This window comes from Dermacentor andersoni, chromosome 11 (assembly GCF_023375885.2).
Source record: "Dermacentor andersoni chromosome 11, qqDerAnde1_hic_scaffold, whole genome shotgun sequence".
Lineage (NCBI taxonomy): Eukaryota > Metazoa > Arthropoda > Arachnida > Ixodida > Ixodidae > Dermacentor > Dermacentor andersoni.
This window is the reverse complement of record NC_092824.1, coordinates 57050509-57057946: the sequence shown is the minus strand read 5'-3', so window position 1 is coordinate 57057946 and position 7438 is coordinate 57050509. Positions and strand designations below refer to the sequence as shown.

Here is a 7438-nt window from a genome sequence, read left to right as displayed (position 1 = left end):
TGTTCTTGAGGCTTTTTTCCCCACTTCCCATCTTTTGAAACGTGTATACTGTAGTCATGAAAAAAAAATGCTACAACTGGAGGGTGATAAGTTTTGCGTCTTATTTCCTAGCAGCTCATTGAAACGAGTCACGATGACAAATTCAAATGCTGTTACCTGATCAGACATTCAAATTTCTTAAACACTAACAAAACCAGATAGTCACTAGAGTGAGCATCACTTAAATACATTACATTGGTTTAAAGTTATTGCACCACTTTGTGCCAGGTAAAAATGTTAGAAACATCAAAAATGGTAAGATTCTACGGCCAACCGTGAAAACTAAATAAAAAATCATTAAGCTTTCTTAAACGGGTACAGGAGCTTTACAACTGGCCGTCTTGGTGATGGACACGCAGATAGATGAGCAGCCATTCCACTGAGACGAGAATGTTGAGGGCTTCGCATTGAAGTCTGCGAGACACTGCAGAGTAGTTCTTGGTCCACGTGAAGGAGGTTGCTTGCATACACGTCTGGGCCACCATACTCAATGCATGGTGTTACCGGAACCTTTTCCCCCTGCATTGTGGTAAAAAAGCATGGTTAAGTTTATATAATATTTAATATGCAAAAAAAGAGGTGAGGCATGCAGACAGGACACGAGAGTAGAGAAGTGAACACGAAAGACATGAAAAATTTCATTAAATTGTTTTAATAGATAAAATGTTTATGCTATGTGTCATTCATTATGAGGATTCATAACCGCAACATATTTCATGTATAAGCAGGTAGAATTATCAGCTTGGTCAGTTTGTACAAGCTCGTTTGAGGCAAGAAATCGAGTTTCACAAACAAAACCTCCACATTCTTGACTGAAAAAGGAACACCTCAGATGACATGAAGTCCTGTGAGTGGGAATTGCACAGTTCAAGAAAAACAAATTAAAACTCACACACCGATCCTGAAAAAGGAATAAGCACCTGCTACTGCAAAAAGCTAATTAATTGATAGGTTTTAGTAGCACAAGGGCATCTTTGGCCAAGGAGCGCGAAGTCTATACTGCAAAAGATAAACTTAGCGCATCTTTACAAAGCAAATATATAAAGATGACTAATGCCTCTCTGCGCTACAGTTGCTTTGCTCTAGCGTGAAGTCATTTTAATGCATGCACACGCATACACACGCTACACCCAAGTTTAACAGCTGCAGAATTAAAATTGGGCAGCAACGAAGTCGCAACCTTTAACCCTTGATCCCTAGCTGTACTAGTGACTGGAGGAAGTACCAATATCGCCAATGACGAGTCACACTCTTTCTGCCCGATGTTATGCTGCTGTTATTGTCAAAGATGAGTTACAGTCGGCATTGAGGGAAAGCTGCCCTCAAGAGCAGCTCTTATTTTTGTGTTATTTCTAACCAGACACCAATGAAGTAATATATTTTTAGAATGAGAATGACACCCAAAAATTGAGTACGTAAAAAATTTGGAAAATTTGGTACATTTTTCCGGAATCAACTTGGGGGTTAATGGTTAAAGCGGCAATCCAGAAACTAGAACAAGTTTTTACATGTTTGCTACCAGTGAATGCTAGAAAATATGTTGGCATTCTGTAGTTTCGTCCAACAATGCAAAAGGGATTCTTAATAACTGAGGAAATAAATGGAAAAGTATCATGAAGTATATTTCGCGAATGTAAAGCAGAATCACTCAACTTCTGTTACTATATAATCTCCACTTGATTAACCTGCACTTTCTGAACTAGTTCAGGAGGTGCTGCATTTCACTACTCATTACACCAGTTCAACGTGGCAGCTACTGCACGTTGTGATTTGTTTTACTTAGTGCAGGCTTTGTACAGGGCGAGTTCACAGCATTCCCCACACTTGGCCGAAAGGTAGTGCATGTTTACGCAACGGGTGTGGTGCCGCTTCTGCACGAGCGAGGTGCAGAAATCAGAGTTTCATACAATAATTACTAGAGGGAACTCTGACAGTGTCTACAGAAGATCAAACAAGAACGGCTTCACCAGCATGGAAATTATAGGAAGTACATGGATTTGCCTAAACTTCATCTGTTTGGCTTCAAACGGCTTTGTCAAATACTGTGTAATAAATAAATAAACATTAAAATCGTCCGATGACCGGATTCAAACACAGGAACTCTAGAACAGAAGTCTGATATTGAAACCATTAAGCCACGGAGGCATGTAACGACAAGCGAGTGCAACGCCCTGATGAATTTATCGCGGGCATACCAGTGCCTTGAGACGCTTGGCGCCTTTCAATTTGGCCACCTGGACAAGCTCAATCGTTGCAATTAATAGCAATTGTGCGTGTTGGCGCCGTCTTCTGCACTTCGAAGAGTATAGACTGCGCTGAAATCGACAATAAGATTTATATAGCGTATAATATACGAAGCCACAAGAACGTTTGAATTCACAAGCTCGAATATCAGACAAATCCATGTGCTTCCCACCATTCCCATGGTGGTACGACTGCAGCGCCAGAGTTCCCTCTAGTAATTACTGTAAGAAACTCTTATGGCAGAAATAACCGAAGTGCCTGGCATTTTGTTTTGGAGTAATAAACTAAGTTTTTCTGTCCTATAAATCTTACTGGTCATTAATTCCAAGTTTTAGTGCAGCCACATGTCTAGTAGGCATTTGTGGTATTTTGCATAAACATTGCAAAGCCAACTGTGATGAATGTTCCCTCTGGTAAATTGTTATGATCGAGTAGCATAGACTACTCAAGCAATCTCTGGAAGGCAAGTGAAGTAATTTTCTTATTAGCAGCCTTTAAACAGCATTCGAGCATATGACACATGCACCTCAGATATGCAGATAATATTTCCGTGACTCAGCAAGAAGCGATGCTTCATGTTCCACGAGGCTACTTCAATCAAAGCAGTATTGGTGCTCTTTAAAAACAATGCCAATGCAGATGATTCAAATATCCTTCAGGGGCAACAGTTATGCCTGAAATCAAGCTAGATTAGCTTCTTTAAACACATGATCAGACCGTGTTAGAAGTGCTTCTTAAAATCCTCCTATTTATTAGACTAGTAATATATCTGTACACAAAGGCTACTAATTAGGTCTCATGCTATATCATCATCTTTACAAAAGCTTTACTTAGTAATACACATGCTGTGATAAGATTTGAGACCACATTGAGATGCTGAACAAGGTGAATTCATTATTTTTCAAATGAAGCTCCTGTTCTTCCAAACGAGAAGAAAGGATACTGAGGGTCAAAATTTTTCTGAATCACAGCTGGAAGATGCCAGGAAAGGCACGTGGAAACTTATTTGTAATTTTCTATTTAAATGTAGAAATGATAAAGGGAAATGAAAATGGTAAAAAAAAGCAACCAGGCATGGGGGGAGAATGAACCTACAGCCTTTGCATTACGCATGCGATGCATTAACCACTGTGCCACCGAGGCAACATTCAACCGTCCACAATGGCCCCTCAGATTGTCGACGCTCAAACGCGGCCGTAGTACCACAGTGGTTAGTATATCACTTGCGTAATGTGAAGGTTACGGGTTCGTTCCCCACCCACAGGTGGATATCTTTTAATCCACTTTCATTTACCCAGAATTTATCATTTCTATACTTCATATAAAAAACTTAAAACATGTTCCTTTATGCTTTCCTTGGCCTCATTATCTGCTGGCTTCTTCCAGTTCTGTTACTTCAAACACTTATACATATTCTAATCTGGTAAGTAAACAGCTTTTGCATGATGCTGGAATGCAATATAAAACATTATTGCAGGGCCGTGTTATGTAGAATGCCTTACATTGCCCAGGCAAGGTGTATTAATGTCAATCTGAAAAAAAAAACAATTCCCACTCTAGGCAGAAATGCTGTGTACTGCTGTGTGCAACAGGGTTTAACGAAAACAACTTGTTCAGAAATAAAGCCACCAAACAACGAGGAAATATGAGAACTAGATGAAAATTTGTGCAGTTGCATGTTAAAAATTTAGCACAGCAACAGATGAAGTCTTAACGAAGGAAGCGCGAGGATGGTTTATTTTGGACACACGAGGCAATGTACATGAAAGATGCATATGAACTTACACGTGGAGAAATATTGTTTATGTAGCAGCTAAACTACGAACAGGCCTAGAACACACTGATACAAGGTGTCGAGCATGTAAATCTTATCATGCCCTTAAGTCAAAGAAACATGGCTGTTTCTCATGATTCGCTACACATGGCTGGCTCACACAACTTAGCCACTTCTATATATGCCTTGTAATTACCAGGTGGTCTGTGTGACACGTGCAAGCTTTAAATATGTACAAGTGCCACGTAACTGGACAGCACCAATGTAATGACGTTTGCCATCGTTTTGAGGAAGTGAAACCAATTCTTGCATTTTTCCTAATTAGGTAATTAGTTATTAACGATTATTTAACTGCTCAAATATTATATTCAAGGCAAAAGTGTCAGTGTGAAAATTGTAGAGCATCCTGAAAAATTCCCAATCCAGCTTTCTACTGCTCAATAGGTGCAACAATTTTTTTTTTCAAGCTTGAAAGAAGCCAGTGAATACATGCAAGAAGTGCTGTGCAACTAGCCACTCGTGCACCTGAACACCATTTGGCTCCTCCTTTCATGCTTGAAAAAACTTTTCAAAAAGAACATTTTAGAAATTGATTAATTATAATTGACTATGTTTTAGGCAAAATGCATGAAATAGTGTGACTGCCACCTCCATTTTCGGCGACATGAATTGACTCCATTTTCATTTCCAAATCCAGCTATATATGGTGCGTGTTTTGAGCTGGTTCTGTAATTTAGGCTGGTTTTGACTAATTGAAGCTTCGCACCTTAATAATGGAGTCAGCCTAAAAAGAAATTGGTACATAAACGGTCGCTGTCAGTACTCCATACTCCTTTAACTTAGTGCAAAGTGCTTGTGAGCCAAGAAGTTGGTAGCTCTAAGCAGTATTTCTCATTTTGACCTGGTGTTATAGCCCACTTACTATGATGCCATGCTGCTGAGTCATGCTGGTCCCAGCTTCAATCTAGGCAATGGCAGCTGCCCTCCAATGGGGGTAAAATGCAATAACGCTTATGCACTTAGATTCAGGTGTACATTAAAGAAGGCCAGGTTCCCAAAACTTCAGGTTGTGACTTTGGAATGTAAAAGCCCATAATTTAATTTTAAAATCTAAAGTTGCTTTATTAGGAGCAGGGGCATCATTTTGAGCTTTTACTGCACTGCCATTGCACCAAGAAGCTCTGAGTAAATAAAAACAATTTCTTAGACAATGTACATATCTTGCAAACATTTACAAACACTTCTCTGCATGCACCTCTGTTGCTGTTATATTTAATTCCGTATGCCAAGGCGGGCTATGATATTAGAACGCGTTTCAAACTTGTTTTTTTTTACCGCTTTAAAGTTGTTGGTTATTTGCATCTCATTGTGTGTCGAACGCACATTTCAATGCACTAATTTCTTCAGAAAGTGCACTCCTCTTTATTCATTTGTGCATGCAAAAAGGGTTCAGAAGAACTGCTTTCTGAAGATCTGTATAACAAGCAAAAAACAATTCTATGTAGGCTGCACAAAGAGAAAGGATTGGTTTGTAAATAAGTTATTTAGTTCTTAAAAAAGAGGCAGCTGTCAGTATTCTGTTCCAAAATAAAAATTCCCCCTACCTGGCTCTGCTTCATTTTCCGATGCTGATGGTCCATTCGGGGGCACTAAACTGATAGGCTGCACTTTGGCCATGTCGGGTGTGCTGTCACCAGGCCCAAGGTCGATCGACATCCTCACCAAAAGTCGAGTCCAAACGCTATAAAAAAAAACATCTCATCATTTTGCTATCAGTTTTGTCACCTGGCGTGTTTCACGCACGGCCGTCAGTGAAATATTTCGTCACTTGGATACTGCAAAAAATTCAAGCATTTTCTGGCAGCCAAGCTGAATACACAGTAAATGGAGAACATTAAAGAGAAAATGCAGTTGTCACATTAGATTGATCAAGTACAGCAGAAATGAAAATAAATCAGTGATACTGCGTCTGTTGGCTTTGAATGCAAGAAACGTAAAAACAGGAACTTGCAGCCACGGTAGTTTGAATTTCCCGCGTTTGCTACACCTCGCAACAAGTTTGGCATCGTCCGGTACTCGGGGATAGTAATGGCTTAAAATCAAGATGAACGAGCGTCGGCATAATTTAACAGGATACTTAACCGGGCAATATTGGCGCATAAAACAACTCACGTAGCGACGCTACAGTCAATTACCCGATGACGCATCTGCGGGCGGTGCGGTTTGGGCGAACAATTCAAAAAGGAATGAAAGTTTCACTTGTTTCACGCCTACTAAGCTAAGACAGAATTTGAGTTTCTTCCTAAACTATACTGGATATTTACGCTCCGAATAAAACGCTGGAAATTTTGTTACGTCACATTGCATACGTATGAAAGCGAGGAAATAAGCTTTTATTGTATTCTGCCCAGACGGCATGCAGCAGCTACCACTCTCATGCAACAAAAGCAAGAAAGTGGTACTCGCGGCACGGAAAACAAACATTTACAGCGCCAACGTTACGCCCTTTGGAGTTGGAACTAAGCACGATGAAGCCAGTTAGTTTTCTAGCTTTCATAACGCCATGGAACACGACCAAACATCGAGCGAAACAACTGTCTGCTCTGGAAAATTATTACCGCTTCCATTTATATACCGATCGCTGCCACAAGCAAAAGTAAATGGGCTAGCTGTCCACAAGCGGCAGATTAGACTGACAGCAACATATTACGATAACGTAAAACAATTTCCACGCTGACTTGGCAGCCGCGGTACGCGCTAAGTGCCACAGTTCTCGTTTGCCGCTCGAAATTCACACCATGATGACGGTCACTGCATCTTTCACATGAAATATTGCACGCTTCGCTCCGGAGCTCAACAGGAGGGCGAAACGCATTTGTACGTACCTGAAATCCGCATGCCGGAAACCCGTCGACGCTTCCGAGAACGGGGCACACAGCCATACACTCGTACGGCGGCTTGACTTGGACGTGAGGCACTTCTATCAAATATTTCACATGCGACATGTTTCACACCGATTGCGCGAACACGAGAAAATGCCGCAGGTCGCAATGCGACGCCGTGCACCCGTGCATCTACCGATGAGCGGCGTGCACGGACTTGCAGAAAAACAGAACTATGACAAAACGGCCGGCGCGAAAGGATGGCGGCTGTCGTTGCGGAGACGAAGCGGACGAAGCAATGTTGCCAACTGTTGGTTCCGCGTTATGCCGGCGGTGGTGGCTTTAGTGGCGTGTGTTACGGCTGTCTATTTTTTTATTTCTTTTCCCCAAACAGTATAGCTAAGATCCGTAGGTTGTTTGAATTTTTAACTGTGTCGTTTGGCGTTATCTTTTTGTCTTTTTATGCTATTAAGCGGCCAATTATGGCCTCCCAGGTTCG

General features: G+C 41.1%; 1 long non-coding RNA gene across 1 annotated transcript; it reads right to left on the bottom strand.

Annotated features, from left to right (window-relative positions):
- Positions 1-221: 221 nt before the first annotated feature.
- LOC129382066 (uncharacterized) lies at positions 222-7164 on the bottom strand. Its single transcript, XR_008610137.2, has 3 exons — positions 6943-7164; positions 5662-5798; positions 222-558 (listed from the first exon to the last, which is right to left on the bottom strand). It is a non-coding gene; the product is annotated as an uncharacterized lncRNA (long non-coding RNA).
- Between the last annotated feature and the right edge of the window lie 274 nt (positions 7165-7438).